General features: G+C 45.7%; 1 protein-coding gene and 1 long non-coding RNA gene across 3 annotated transcripts in view; both read right to left on the bottom strand.

Annotated features, from left to right (window-relative positions):
- Positions 1 to 7576, bottom strand: part of LOC124141250 — a 76521-nt gene extending 68945 nt beyond the window's left edge. Inside the window, exon 1 of one of the 2 annotated variants that reach the window (XM_046509211.2) lies at positions 7214 to 7576. The gene's annotated coding sequence lies outside the window, so the exon portion shown is untranslated. Of the gene's footprint in view, positions 1 to 2508; positions 2565 to 7213 lie in introns of those variants that run through there. The other variant, XM_048393297.1, reaches the window with a different exon arrangement.
- Positions 7577 to 14465: 6889 nt separating this feature from the next.
- Positions 14466 to 16361, bottom strand: LOC125378341. Its single transcript, XR_007220208.1, has 3 exons — positions 15902 to 16361; positions 15468 to 15808; positions 14466 to 15159 (listed from the first exon to the last, which is right to left on the bottom strand). It is a non-coding gene; the product is annotated as an uncharacterized LOC125378341 (long non-coding RNA).
- Positions 16362 to 17062: the final 701 nt, after the last annotated feature.

Here is a 17062-nt window from a genome sequence, read left to right as displayed (position 1 = left end):
TCACCGAGCCTGACCACCCGATACAATCGGGGTACGATGTCACACAATCAACCAAGTCACCGAGCCTGACCACCTGATACAATCGGGGTACGATAACACACAATCAACCAAGTCACCGAGCCTGACCACCTGATACAATCAGGGTACTATCATACACAATCAACCAAGTCACCGAGCCTGACCACCCGATACAATCGGGGTACGATAACACACAATCAACCAAGTCACCGAGCCTGACCACCTGATACAATCGGGGTACGATAACACACAATCAACCAAGTCACCGAGCCTGACCACTTGATACAATCAGGGTACTATCATACACAATCAACCAAGTCACCGAGCCTGACCACCTGATACAATCGGGGTACGATAACACACAATCAACCAAGTCACCGAGCCTGACCACCTGATACAATCAGGGTACTATCATACACAATCAACCAAGTCACCGAGCCTGACCACCTGATACAATCGGGGTACTATCATACACAATCAACCAAGTCTACGAGCCTGACCACCCGATACAATCGGGGTACGATGTCACACAATCAACCAAGTCACCGAGCCTGACCACCCGATACAGTCGGGGTACGATGACACACAATCAACCAAGTCACCGAGCCTGACCACCTGATACAATCGGGGTACGATGTCACACAATCAACCAAGTCACCGAGCCTGACCACCTGATACAATCGGGGTACAATGTCACACAATCAACAAAGATACCGAGCCTGAACACCCGATACAGTCGGGGTACGTTGTCACACAATCAACCAAGTCACCAAGCCTGACAACCCGATACAATCGGGGTACGATAACACACAATCAACCAAGTCACCGAGCCTGACAACCCGATACAATCGGGGTACGATAACACACAATCAACCAAGTCACCGAGCCTGACCACCCGATACAATCGGGGTACGATGTCACACAATCAACCAAGTCACCGAGCCTGACCACCCGATACAGTCGGGGTACGATGACACACAATCAACCAAGTCACCGAGCCTGACCACCTGATACAATCGGGTTACGATGTCACACAATCAACCAAGTCACCGAGCCTGACCACCCGATACAATCGGGGTACAATGTCACACAATCAACCAAGTCACCGAGCCTGACCACGCGATACAATCGGGGTACTATCATTCACAATCAACCAAGTCACCGAGCCTGACCACCTGATACAATCGGGGTACTATCATATACAATCAACCAAGTCACCGAGCCTGACCACCTGATACAATCGGGGTACGATAACACACAATCAACCAAGTCACCGAGCCTGAATCCCCGAACCAATTAGTCGCCTCTTACGACCACCATAGGTTGCTGGGGACCAATGTTAACCCGGAATCCCCACGTGACAGGACTAAATGTAGATTGTTCTTGTCATAGTTGGCTAGGGAGATCTACACTAGTCCATCTGGAATTTAAATGTTTAGTTATACAATCTTCACATTTACTTTTGCATAACTACTTTTCCTTTTTACGTAACTCTTATTATGAGTTGGGTTTAACGCCGCTTTTAACAGTATTACAGTTATATCGCGGCGTGTCAGCTTAATGTGGGAGGAAAGCCCGAAGTGATGCAGTTCTCAGACGTTTACCACTTCGGTGAAACCCACGAGCACGGGTATGGTGCTGACAAATCTAGACACATAATCAAGCAGTCTAGAGAAGTAATTAAAGTTATGCTAAATTAAAAAGTCTGGGCCTCTTTCACGAAGCAATCTCAGCGCTAAGGCTATCGTAGACTGACATTAAGTCCCAGAAATATTCTATCTTATTTAAAAATATATATCTATAAAATTAATAAAAAATAATATCCAAATGGAACCCAGAACAATCCTTAACAGCTAAGGCAATCTACACTCACGAAATCATTCTATACTTGAGTGGGACTCCATTTGTAATATATTCTCTAGGGTCTTGGAGACAAAACTAAGGCGATCGTTACTCCGATACATCGGCATAGACTTCCGGCAGTCGTAGCGCCAAGATTTGTTTGTTGGTTGTTTAACGCAGCACCCGACAATACTCCAGCTATATGACAGCGGTCTGTAAACAATCTGGACCCGACCATCTAGTGATTGACATCATGAGCAACGACTTACGCAATCGGGATACGATGACATGCACCAACCAAGTAAGCGAGCCTGACCAACCGATCCCGTTAGACCCCCTTACGACACAGTGGTTTGCTGAGGACCAATTCTTCACGAATCTTCACGGTTCGTAGGGTTAAAATCGCTCTGTGGAGCGAGGCCCTACAAAGGAACGCTCGAGTGTTAAGATACTCTTAAGTATCTTTTTTCAGTCCTGGTGCGTTAAATTAGATGAGAATGACATGGGGCGGTTGATTGTCATATTAAATTATATGCTATTGTGACCGTAAGAGAGACTAACCGATTACAAGTGATATTTTTACATGGCTAACCCAATAGACAGGAAGCAAACATCAAGCGGGGTGAAAAGTCCTCTTGATTAACTCACCCATGGTTGCTGCTGCTGTTTCATATGGGCCTCCGATCGGGGGCATGTCCAGCTCCTGTGATCGTCACTACTACATAGACTGTGATGTACGCATCATGCGTCACACGACTCTACACATCTCAGTCTCAGGTCGTATAGTCCAACTTCCTGGTTGTATAACAGGCTATGTCAGCGGTAGCCGTAATCAGATCCTTTCTTCGTTGTCACCGTCATCAGTTTATCTACATGTTACTTCTGGGGCATCCGTGAAGATCCGGGGTAGAATAGCTCTTCAGCAACCCATTCCTGCGACTATGCTTGTCGTAACAAGCGACTAACGGGATCGGGTTGTCAGGCTTGCTGACTTGCTTGATGCATGTCATCGATCCCAATTTCGTGGATCGATGCTCATGATGTCAATTCACTGGATTGTCTGGTCTAGATTCGATTATTTACAGACCGCCGTCATATAGCTGGAATATTGCTGTGTGATATGCCTGACCACCTGATAGCCTGATTACGACAAGCATAGTCGCCTTTTACGTCAATCATGGGTTGCTGATGACAAATTCGAACCCGGATCTGCATCAGTTGATGTGTGAGTATATAGCGATGCGTATGGACGAGGGTCTCGTTCCAATAAGCGATCGTAGCACTAGGACAGTCTGACTATGTCAAAATATGGAAGTAACTATCACTTTAGCACTACGATCGCTTCATGGAATATTCTGCTGAATAAGTGCAAGACAGCCGTACCATAAACCTATATGGCCAGGTTTTCTCTGTCAGTATAAGAAGAATTAATACCGCCTACCCCAGTTTGACATGGCGACCTATAGAAACGTAACGCATTCAAATTACATGTTCTCCCTGACTTGGTTGATGCATGTCATCGATCCCAATTGCGTGGATCGATGCTCATGATGTCAATCACTGGATTGTCTGGTCCAGACTCTATTATTTACAGACCGCCGTCATATAGCTGGAATATTGCTGAGTGCGGCGTTAAACAACAAACAAACAAACAACATGTTCTCCCCTCCGGAAGTCAACTCTTTATATTAAATATAAAACGTGAACGCCAGAGAATAACAAGTCTCGATTATCCCACGAAACAGATTCCATTGGGTGTAAAGGCCAAAACAGCGGTGAAAATTTATATGAATCGATCATTGAAAATCAATGATCACACCAAGTGTTCGCGAAAAGGGTAAGCATGTACTGGCCTACCAGTAGCACCCGCCATCACACAATAAGCATCGTCCAACACAACGAGTATGTCGGTAGGGCGTTAACGGTAATCTATAGATTATAGAAAAGCGTTGTCTTGACACGAACAGGATTGCGCAATCGTTCTGGCAACTACGATCACCAGTATTCTGGACTACCAACGACCGAGTCGGCTAATTGGTTCACAGGTGCAGTTATATAAGGCCCCATCACTCCACTGTACAATGAGCCATTCGCCCCTTTCCGTAACCTGCAAGAAGACTCGTCCCCTTATCGATGAAGGTTATGTGCGAAAATACGACAAACCATTCAGAATGCGCGTTTGATTTCAAGTTGTTCATCAAAGAATCCCTCAGAAATAATTTTTGATTTTCCATATGTCTTGCATCTAAAAATATACCCAAGACACAGTTAAATGTGTTCAATGATATTGTATAATTCCGCATGTCCAGATGTGCTTTAAATTGCATCTGAAATATATATAATATATGGGGAAATATATGTGAACCATTCCGCAACGAGTTGACAATTGTTTTAGGTATGCCCGTTTGCGCTAAGACGGAACCCGGTCGCAAAAATGGCTATGAGAGGGGCACGAGTCGCTATTCGGCTTGTCCCGGAATAACACGAGTTGGTCACGAATGGTTAAACGGGCTCACGGGTGATCCAGCCTACTATGAAACCTAGATTCGCGATCGTCCTGGTTATTTATTTGCTGTGCAGAGTTGCGTCCCTTAGGAGTGCCAGGAACTGATGTTCGTGGGTTCGAATCCGGGATCTCCCCGATTATATTTCTACAGTTGTCAGCCCTATACCTGTTCTCGTGAGAACTTTGTACTTTGTTCCCACATCAAGTTGACATGCTGTGATATAACTTAAATACTTTTTTTAAAAGAGACGTTAAACTCACACATTCGAGACAGTCACAAAGTGACAGTATACGATTACAGCTTCCTGGTTGCAGCGGTTTTCAGATCTAAATTATCATGTATTTATCAGGTAAAGGACAACGGGGGGCTTCAAGGTAACACGCGAGTCGGAAGGCCAGTACAGGCCTACGGGTACACGTGTATCTGTTGTCGAAATCTACCCAGGTATGCTAACAGCTACGGTTGTTAGAGAGGGGCGAAGGGTACGGGTCAACATTATTTTCTGTGTATGATGTTACGGAGTGTAACATAATCTATATTATTGTTAGTTGGTTTGTTGTTTAACGCCGCACTCAGCAATATTCCAGCTATATGACGGCGGTCTGTAAATAATCGAGTCTGGACCAGACAATCCAGTGATTGACATCATGAGCATCGATCCACGCAATTGGGATCGATGACATGCATCAACCAAGTCAGCGAGCCTGACCACCTGATCCCGTTTGTCGCCTTTTACGACAAGCATAATCGCCTTTTACTGCAAGCATGGGTTGCTGAAGACCTATTCTACCCCGGATCTTCACGGGTCGTATTATTGTTAAGAGCTAATGTATGACTCCACACACACCTGACTGAAAACAAATTATGTAACTAAATGTCAATTTCATTTTCAGTCTTCCCACTGCAATCGTAATCGTCGTCGTCGTCGTCGTGATCGTGATCGTCGTCATCATTATTATCATGGTGATGGAGTAGCCTAGTGGTTAAGGCGTTGGCTCTGACACTCACTCACTCACTCACTACTAGTCACTCACTCACTCACGCCGCCAGTACCTTTTCATCATCCTGCTTGTGGAGGCATGGAGACATGGGGATGCGTAATCATTGTAATCGAACATGTCTTCACTGGTAAAACAACAATAAAACCTCGTTAATTCGAACTCGGGGGACAATCCACATTTGCCGAGTCACCCGCAGTTCGATACAAGCGCTGTGTCTACATGGGCACATACTGGCGTTACAATAAAGTCACTTCGACTTAACCGATATTTCGAGTTATCTATAGTTCGATGCAAGCTGTGTGTCTATAACGGACCGTTGTGGCAATAAGGATTACGCAGGTACCATAAAGTAACATTGTTTTACTATATACTGAGTTAACGAAGTTCGACTTAAGGGGTTTCGCTGTATGTAGACTGCAACTGATGCAATCAGAGTGTAAGCAACACAATTCTGTAAACAAGGCCAGACATGTTGTTTGGGGTTTGTTTACTTCCGGACTTCGGTCCCCAAATCCAGGTCGATAGGTCAAATATATTTCAAATATTGTTTTCTTATTTCCTCAAAAACTAGGTACGGGAAAAAATGGGGGCGGGAGGGGGGAATAATGAAAGAAACAGCAAGAAATTCTGGGCTGGATTGGCTGTTTATTGCCACAGAAACATAACTGTCAGTCGGAACGATCGGGTAGCCTAGCGGTTAATGCGTTCGCTCGTCACACAGAAGACCCGGGTTCAATTCCCGACATAAGTACAATGTGTGGAGCCCATTTCTGGTGTCCCCCGCCGTGATATTGCTGGAATATTGCTAAAGGCGGCGTTAAACCATACTCACTCACTCACTCACTCTAGTCCTGCCATCCTACTTGTAGAATATTTTTGAATGTACATGTAATAAACATGGTGTATGATATTAGCCCGATGTGGCACCGCACATACAATTCTCGTGACTGTCCAACGAATGCTTCCTCTTTTGCATGTTCCGTTGTTTCAGCCCATGAGTATACTGACGTTACGCTCTACAGCCCCACTTTACTATAGACTATAACTTTCGTGTCTGACACGGACCCTAACTCGTACTCACACGAGGCTGCCCATATGTGCGTCAGCGTTAGGAAGTTTAACTGACTCCATCAGCCTATCGTACTATATTCAGCTATACTGAACGTGAATATACACACTGTGTATAGCGACGCATGTATATGACAGCGAGTGAAGACGGTGACCCAAAATTGTTGTGTCCCTATCTCTTCTATTGTATACCTATTGCTGTGGTTTGTTCAAAGCGGACCAGTTCTGCTGCTTATCACATATTTATATATGGGTAAACAAAAGCGAGTTTCCATATCGATCGACACAGACTGACATCGGTGTGTGGTGATTGTGGCATTGTGGCAGGTTGGTGGGATCTTGGCAAGTAGCGGCCCCTACTCCCAACGCGTGAACGTCGTCAATATTTAAGACAGCCTGTTAATGTTATCGAGCTTTGGGAACTAACCCTAGCTGGTCGTCTTAAATACAGCAGGGTGAATGTACACCGTCAGCTTGAGAGCTCAACCTACTAGGTCGTCCTATACACACAATAGCAGGGAATATTAAATAACTACCTATGTATATCGTCAGTAGGTTTATGCTTCGCGAAGCACACCTGTTCGTCATATACCTGAAACAGCTTGTGCTGTGATACACACATGATATGATCGATACGCCTAATCGAAGTGCGTTCACTTCAACAGTGATAAAATGCGTGCTACATATTCAGGTACGACTATGCCCCAAACCCAATCACCCACCTGAAGACAAGGTAACACGGTGACCTATAAAAACTACAATGAATAAACGTCTTACCTTTAGTAAACGATAGAAGTGTCCACTTTTACAGTAGAATATGAAATGTGACGTGATCGGGTTTTCTGTCAGCTGCTATTTTGAAGTATCCGACAGCGGTTGTCGATAGCACATACCCGTACATTTCTCTTCCGGGTTGGTATTTCGGCTTCAGCTGAGACACGTCACGTGGTTGGCGCCATGTAGGTTTACATTCATTCCGCTTGCAAAAGGATTTTGACACAAAATGGCATAAAACTGGTTTAGCAAGTTGCATCAGACTTCTTTCACGTTGAACTAAAACCCAAGCTTCGTTCGCGTACATTGATCCTCGCTCGGCTACTGTCGTCAGAAGACAACGCGGCCGTCATGCCCCGGTCCACAGACTCGTTATGGTAGGATAGAGGCATCCCAATCCCTCCCCCTTCACACAAACTCCCCCGCCCCCTTGCAAATACACCGGGCACCTTACACATATTTAATTGTAAATTCATGTGTACAATTTACATGTATCCATATGCATCCGATATCATAACGGTATGAAAATCATATATTGAAATATCACTGTAATTGTTTTAACGAAATTTGAATGGAGAACTTACATCTTTTAACATTATTTGTGAATTGATTTATTTTAAGTGTCCTAAATTGTTTAAACTTGAAAAAGGCAGCTATTTATGTTCGGCTGGAGTTTTTTAACATATTCATCCTCTTTATTAAATCGTCTTAGGGCTTGGGTTGCAAATTCCACAGGTTAAGAAGCCTTAACAGCGTAATATTTTTCTCAATGTTAACATTAACGGGGGGCTGGATGGTTAAGTGTGTTGAGTGACAAAAACGGCGTTGTTTGTCGACCTCTTCGCTAAATTGTTGTGAAAACGTGACGTGGAGAAACTATTTTTATTTACCTTATTTCATCCAAATATGTGCCTCGCTGGAGTCGTTGTCACGTCGTATACGCGGACTTGAGTCGTGGTGTGACGACCCGTTCCCGCAGCCGCGGTTTATTCTGAACCGTTCCCACGTTGTGGAATACACGTTGTGAACCAGCCATAATATCACATTACATGAACGTGAATTTTACCTTTTTGAATGTTAACCAACGTGCACCTTACAGGGTTGACTGACTGGCTGTTAGAAAGGACGGAGTTTTGACAAAACAATAATAGTCTCATTGTTTAAGAATTTTCTCTCGTGGGTGAGTGGATGCTTTTTACGCCAAGCAATCCTGCACCAGCTATACCACGGCTACCTGTAATTAATAGTACCCGGGCTTGGTTCGCCAGTGGTTGATAGCATGAGCATCGAGCCAAGCCGTCGGGGTACGATGACACACAATCAGCCAGGTCACAAATTGTAACCAACCAATCCTCATTAGTCGGCTAATGCGGTACATGGGTTACTGGGACAGAAAAAACTGACGTCAATAACAAGTATACAGCCATGTTTGATGGTAGCTATAAATGAAGCAAACAAGAAATGGTTATTTGATGGCGATGTGACTGAAACTCGCATCACAGCTGTGTTTTGAACCTTATGTTTGCATATGTTTTCGACCTAGAAACGATTTTATTTGTAATGTTTTGTAATGTTTTGGTCAATTCCAATTTTAAAGTGTATATATTTTCTTTTGCCCGGAAGGTTATTTCCCCTGAATCAACAGGAGGGTTTTCTCTTGAAAGTTGGGGCACGGGTGGCCCAGTCGTCTAAGGCGCCGCGATTCGCTGTGCAGAGTTGCGTCCCTTGGGCATGCCAGAAACCTATGATTGTGGTTCCAATCCCGTTTCGCCACGATTATGTTTCTAGATTTGTCTGCACCATACCCGTGCTCGTGGGTTTCACTGAAGTGGTAAACGTCTAAGACCTGCATCACTTCGGGCTTTCCTCCCACATTAAGCTGACACGCCGTGATATAACTGGAATACTGTTAAAAGCGACGTTAAACCCAACTCACTCACTCACTCACTCTTGAAAGATGGGTCGGAGCAAATTTTAATACCTATTTCCATAAATTTAAACATCATTTTAAAAAAATAATCTATTTACTTCTGTACTTTTAGAAGAAATCTAAAGAAATTAGTTACAAAACATGCACTAATGGTGTCCGAAATATATACTTTTCTCCGATTAAAGAAAAAGCTCGAAAGATATCAGAAATATAAAAGTGCTTCGTTACTTTTATGAATGTCAAACTGGATTAGTCTGCGGTTGCGGACTTCACGAACATGACGTGCGGTCTTAACGAAAGATAAGCTTAAGATTCACTCTTAATGAACACACATGTTTTTACAGACATTTAAGTGATAAAAGTTTCTTAAGGACTGAAGTCCACTGAAGGTGTGGTTATTTTAGGTTACACAATATGTGTCAAAAGGAAATAATCCGGTTTGTGTATGTACTAAATAATGTTTTTTTCTATTAATGCCTGAAGATCCTGTAATGTCTTTTATCCTTTTTCATCAGGAACATGCACAATTGTCTGGTTGAGATGGAAGAGGGTTGCGAGCTTATGACGGTCAACTCTGTGGGAATCAGAATATATATAGGTCCCAGGTCGTAAGGCCGACTAATGTGAGGCTTGGAATACACGGCTCTGTAACTAAGCCGATGGTGCGCCATCGCATACGTCATCGTCATGGGTCGTTGCTCATGTTTTCAGTCACTGGTTTGCCTGGTACGGACTCGATCATTTCAAGACCGACGGGAAGTAGTAGACATGTTGCTGGTTGCGGCGATAAAATTCGCCCATTCACTAACAACAATAAATACATTATTGACTCAGGAAACGTCTTTATCCCGTAATCGTTATTTCGAATATTGACCTGATCTTAAAAAGTAAAGTGTTTCAATTAGATCACGTCGTGTGAAGTCGAAAACCCCATGTCGCCTGTTTGAAAGTGCAAATATAATTGTAAACTCGAGATCGAGAAAATATATGTCGCGTTGTCTGTAGTTCGTGACACACGGAGATCTAAATTGCCGGGAATATGGCACATCGTCTTAAAACGAGATTTTAATGGTGACAGCACAATAGCTTAAGGATAAGCAATTATAGATAATAACCAAACCACATACACCACACACACAAATAGCACACACACTACCACCACCACACACAGACACCACCACCATCACCACACACACACACACCACATACCACAAACCACACACATACCTCTGACCACACACACCACCACATACACCACACACACAAAAAGCACACACACCACCACCACACTCACATACCACATACCACACACCAAACACATACCTTTGACCACATACACCATACACACACAAACAGCACACACACCACCACCACCACCACCACACACACCACCACAAACACATACACACACACACACACCACACTCACACACACTCACTCACCCACTCACTCACTCTCTCTCTCTCTCTCTCTCTCTCTCTCTCTCTCTCTCTCTCTCTCTCTCTCTCTCTCTCTCTCTCTCTCTCTCTCTCTCACACACACACACACACACACACAACAGCCCTTGGAAGGACCTTCAGATACTGTCAAAACATCTATGTTTACGTGATATGATATCCTAGCTGCAACACATCCTTAAACTCAGTAGTCTGATGGGACATCAGATCCTAAAGTTAGATCTAGAATGTTTTGTTGAATGTCAAGTTATCAGCACTACCACGGCCTGTCGCCATGACCGACAGTACGACGTCACACCCACTCTATACACAGATAACAATAGGAAATCCCTATCTTCCTATGCCTGTCGTTTGGGGTGGTGAATTGATCGGCAGGTCAAACGTATTGACTTTATTTGATTACGTGTCATCGTACACCGATTGCGAGGGACGTTGTCGTATTCCAACTACTGGATCGTTGCTAGAGAACCATCGACTACATTGTCACAAGGTGTGAGCTGTCACACTTACACAGCTAGATAAGGCTAAGCTGCCGTTGTTTGTGGGGAATTGGAATCGACAAGGTGTATGCTGACACACCAACACAGACAGAAGGCCGCTACCCTGCTTGATAAGTGCACTGGATGCCACAAAGGCTAAGCTGACACACCAACACATACAGCGAAGGCCAAGCTGTTGCCTTTGGTTGGAGCACTGGATGCCACAAGGTGCATGCTGACACACCAACACAGACAGAGAAGGCCAAGCTGCTGCCTTTGGTTGGAGCACTGGATGCCAAAAGGTGTACCCTGACACATCAACACAGACAGAGAAGGCCTAGCTGTTGCCTTTGGTTGGAGCACTGGATACCACAAGGTGTATGCTGACACACCAACACATACAGCGAAGGCCAAGCTCTTGCATTTGGTTGGCGCACTGGATGCCACAAGGTGTACCCTGACACATCAACACAGACAGAGAAGGCCAAGCTGCTGCCTTTGGTTGGAGCACTGGATGCCAAAAGGTGTACCCTGACACATCAACACAGACAGAGAAGGCCTAGCTGTGGCTTTTGGTTGGAGCACTGGATGCCAAAAGGTGTACCCTGACACATCAACACAGACAGAGAAGGTCAAGCTGTTGCCTTTGGTTGGGGCACTGGATGCCAAAAGGTGTACCCTGACACACCAACACAGACAGAGAAGGCCAAGCTGCTGCCTTTGGTTGGGGCACTGGATGCCAAAAGGTGTACCCTGACACATCAACACAGACAGAGAAGGCCAAGCTGCTGCCTTTTGTTGGAGCACTGGATGCCACAAGGTGCATGCTGACACACCAACACAGACAGAGAAGGCTAAGCTGTTGCCTTTGGTTGGAGCATTGGATGCCACAAGTCGTATGCTGACACACCAACACAGGCAGAGAAGGCCAAGCTGTTGCCTTTGGTTGGAGCACCGGATACCACAAGGTGTATACTGACACACCAACACAGACAGAGAAGGCCGCTCCCTTGCTGTTGGTAAGTGCGCTGAATGACACAAGGGCTGAGTTGACACACCAATACAGACAGCAGAGAAGGCCAAGTTGTTGCCTTTGGTTGGAGCACTGGATGCCACAAGGTGTATGCTGACACACCAACACAGGCAGAGAAGGCCAAGCTGCTGTCTTTGGTTGGCGCACTGGATGCCACAGGGTGTATGCTGACACACCAACACAGGCAGAGAAGGCCAAGCTGTTGCCTTTGGTTGGAGCACCGGATACCACAAGGTGTATGCTGACACACCAACACAGGCAGAGAAGGCCTAGCTGTTGCCTTTGGTTGGAGCACTGGATACCACAAGGTGTATGCTGACACACCAACACAGACAGAGAAGGCCAAGCTGTTGCCTTTGGTTGGGGCACTGGATGCCACAAGGTGTATGCTGACACACCAACACAGACAGAGAAGGCCAAGCTGTTGCCTTTGGTTGGAGCACCGGATACCACAAGGTGTATGCTGACACACCAACACAGGCAGAGAAGGCCTAGCTGTTGCCTTTGGTTGGAGCACTGGATACCACAAGGTGTATGCTGACACACCAACACAGACAGAGAAGGCCAAGCTGTTGCCTTTGGTTGGAGCACCGGATACCACAAGGTGTATGCTGACACACCAACACAGGCAGAGAAGGCCTAGCTGTTGCCTTTGGTTGGAGCACTGGATACCACAAGGTGTATGCTGACACACCAACACAGACAGAGAAGGCCTAGCTGTTGCCTTTGGTTGGAGCACCGGATACCACAAGGTGTATGCTGACACACCAACACAGACAGAGAAGGCCGCTCCCTTGCTGTTGGTAAGTGCGCTGAATGACACAAGGGCTGAGTTGACACACCAATACAGACAGCAGAGAAGGCCAAGTTGTTGCCTTTGGTTGGAGCACCGGATACCACAAGGTGTATGCTGACACACCAACACAGGCAGAGAAGGCCTAGCTGTTGCCTTTGGTTGGAGCACTGGATACCACAAGGTGTATGCTGACACACCAACACAGACAGAGAAGGTCAAGCTGTTGCCTTTGGTTGGAGCACTGGATGCCACAAGGTGTATGCTGACACACCAACACAGACAGAAAAGGTCAAGCTGTTGCCTTTGGTTGGGGCACTGGATGCCACAAGGTGTATGCTGACACACCAACACAGACAGAGAAGGCCTAGCTGTTGCCTTTGGTTGGGGCACTGGATGCCACAAGGTGTATGCTGACACACCAACACAGACAGAGAAGGTCAAGCTGTTGCCTTTGGTTGGGGCACTGGATGCCACAAGGTGTATGCTGACACACCAACACAGGCAAAGAAGGCCTAGCTGTTGCCTTTGGTTGGAGCACTGGATGCCACAAGGTGTATGCTGACACACCAACACAGACAGAAAAGGTCAAGCTGTTGCCTTTGGTTGGGGCACTGGATGCCACAAGGTGTATGCTGACACACCAACACAGACAGAGAAGGCCTAGCTGTTGCCTTTGGTTGGGGCACTGGATGCCACAAGGTGTATGCTGACACACCAACACAGACAGAGAAGGTCAAGCTGTTGCCTTTGGTTGGGGCACTGGATGCCACAAGGTGTATGCTGACACACCAACACAGGCAAAGAAGGCCTAGCTGTTGCCTTTGGTTGGAGCACTGGATACCACAAGGTGTATGCTGACACACCAACACTTAACAGTCAGAGCTGGTAAATCGTTATATTGTAAGTTATATTGGCACACCTGTCTCAATGTATTGGTACGTACGGTATGTGCTTCACTCGACACCACCATCCATAGAGATAGACAGTCTGTCGGTAGGGTATAACCATCACCACACAATGTGATGTTCTCAAGTTTCTCCATCAACAGGATTATTGTCCGTGATTTGCTATTTCAACCGATCCATGTCTGAGCCGCATAGTTGGCTGTGTTAAACAAGGAAGTATATGTCCCGTCGCCTTCATATAGGTTAATAATTGTAGCTTGACAATGGAAATCCTTGCCCGTCAAAGCCCCGCCAGACCAGGAAGTTTTTTCATTGAGGGCGTAAAAAGTTTACATATTTTGGCTGTCACTATTTAATGCTGAAAATAGCGCCACGCAAAACGAGGTGACTTAGCTACCTTACAGTGTGGCACGTACTGTACGAACTACGTGACAATGCATGGATTGTAAAAGGTATACATTAAATAAATATTGTCTTATTGCCGCTGAAAGTGTCATGTTATCGCATGTAATGTTTGACTAACGGGATCGGGTGGTCAGGCTTGCTGACTTGGCTGATGCATGTCAGACTCGATTATTTACAGACTGCCGTCACACAGCTGGAATATTGCTGAGTGTGGCGTTAAACAACAAACAAAGACAAAGACATTTGCCACCCATTTTTATTCACTCACTTCGTGTCTTATTCACTGTAAGGTCACCTATGGAAAGTCTCCTTCCCTGAAACGTCACCTGACGAGTGTCTCATTCACTGTATCGTCACCTGACGAGTGCCTCATTCACTGTATCGTCACCTGACGAGCGTCTCATTCACTGTAACGTCACCTGACGAGAGTCTCATTCACTGTATCGTCACCTGACGAGTTTCTCATTCACTGTAACGTCACCTGACGAGTGTCTCATTCACTGTAACGTCAGCGGACGAATGTCTCATTCACTGTAAGGTCACCTGACGAGTGTCTCATTCACTGTAAGGTCATCTATCGGGAGTCGCTTTCACTGCAACGTCACCTGACGAGTGTCTCATTCACTGTAAGGTCACATTACGATTGTCTCATTCACTGTATCGTCACCTGACGAGTGTCTCATTCACTGTATCGTCACCTGACGTGCGTCTCATACACTGTATCGTCACCTGACGAGTGTCTCATTCACTATATCGTCACCTGAAGAGCGTCTCATTCACTGTATCGTCACCTGACGAGCGTCTCATTCACTGTAACGTCAACTATCTGGAGTCTCATTCACTGTATCGTCACCTGACGAGTGTCTTATTCACTGTAATGTCACATGACGATTGTCTCATTCACTGTATCGTCACCTGACGAGTCTCATTCACTGTATCGTCACCTGACGAGCGTCTCTTTCACTGCAACGTCACCTGACGATTGTCTCATTCACTGTAATGTCACGTGACGAGTCTCATTCACTGTAAGGTCACATGACGAGCGTCTCATTCACTGTATCGACACCTGACGAATGTCTCATTCACTGTATCGTCACCTGACGAGTGTCTCTTTCACTGCAACGTCACCTGACGAGTGTCTCTTTCACTGCAACGTCACCTGACGAGTGTCTCATTCACTGTAATGTCACATGACGATTGTCTCATTCACTGTATCGTCACCTGACGAGGGTCTCTTTCACTGCAACGTCACCTGACGAGCGTCTCATTCACTGTATCGTCACCTGACGAGCGTCTCATTCACTGTAACGTCACCTATCTGGAGTCTCATTCACTGTATCGTCACCTGACGAGTGTCTTATTCACTGTATCGTTACCTGACGAGCGTCTTATTCACTGTATCGTCACCTGACGAGTGTCTCATTCACTGTATCGTCACCTGACGAGGGTCTCTTTCACTGCAAAGTCACCTGACGAGTGTCTCATTCACTGTATCGTCACCTGAAGAGTGTCTCATTCACTGTATCGTCACCTGAAGAGCGTCTCATTCACTGTATCGTCACCTGACGAGCGTCTCATTCACTGTAACGTCACCTATCTGGAGTCTCATTCACTGTATCGTCACCTGACGAGTGTCTTATTCACTGTATTGTTACCTGACGAGCGTCTTATTCACTGTATCGTCACCTGACGAGTGTCTCATTCACTGTAACGTCACCTGACAAGTGTCTCATTCACTGTAACGTCACCTGACAAGTGTCTCATTCACTGTAACGTCACCTGACAAGTGTCTCATTCACTGTAACGTCACCTATCGGGAGTCTCATTCACGTGTGCATCTTCCCGAGGCAAGGTAGTGAACTGACTGTAAAAGTATTGGCTGGTATTCCTGGGTTCTTTCACCACCAGCGGCTATTTCGATTTATGTCCCAACTTTGTTCCTCCAACTAACCAGAAGGCCTCCGTGGTCTAGTGGTAGACTGTCCGCCCGGAGAGCTGGTTTGATCCCCGGGCACGTCCTACTAGAAGATGTTAAAAGATGGTACTTGTTGTTACCCTGTCTGGTACTCAGCATTAAAGGGCTAAAACAAGGACTGGTCGCCTCGGAGTCAGTGTACTGTGTCAAGTTGGGTATTCATGTTTAACTGTAGCATGGTATCTCAGTTGGCTAGCACAATAGAACTGGTATTAGTCTGGACTAGTACAGTTAGCTAGTCAGTTTTGTTTAACGCTACTTTTAATAGTATTACAGTTATATCACGGCATGTCAGCTTAATGTGGGAGGAAAGACTGAAGTGATGCAGGTCTTAGACGTTTACCACTTTGGTGAAACCCACGAGCACAGGTATGGTGCTGACAAACCTAGAAACATAATTGGGTCAAACCGGGATTCTAACCCACAATCATAGGTTTCAGGCGTGCCCAAGGTACGCAACTCTGCACAGCGAATTACGGTGCCTTAGATGACTGAGCCACCCGTGCCCCCCTGGATTAGTACAAGCATCCACACTCATGTGCATGCAAATCGCAATATAAATGCAATAATCTTGGACGCAATGTTAAAACTCATTTCACCACACCCACCTCACCTCATGTCAATTATTGTAGTGTCATGTCCCATATTGTAAAGTCGGATCATGCAATCATTATCACATAGTCTTGTGTGTTCAAATGAGTATTGGGGCAATGGTGGCCCAGTCGTCTGAGGCAACGCGATTCGCTTTGCAGAGTTGTATCCCTTGGGCACGCCAGAAACCTGTGTTTGAATCCAGGTTCGCCCCGGTTATGTTTCTAGTTTTGTCAGCACCATACCCGTGCTTGCGGGTTTCACTGAAGTTGTAAACATCT

Source organism: Haliotis rufescens, unplaced genomic scaffold, assembly GCF_023055435.1.
Source record: "Haliotis rufescens isolate VD_foot unplaced genomic scaffold, xgHalRufe1.0.p SCAF_12, whole genome shotgun sequence".
Lineage (NCBI taxonomy): Eukaryota > Metazoa > Mollusca > Gastropoda > Lepetellida > Haliotidae > Haliotis > Haliotis rufescens.
The sequence above is the reverse complement of the archived record's forward strand: the minus strand, read 5'-3'. Positions and strand labels throughout refer to the sequence as shown.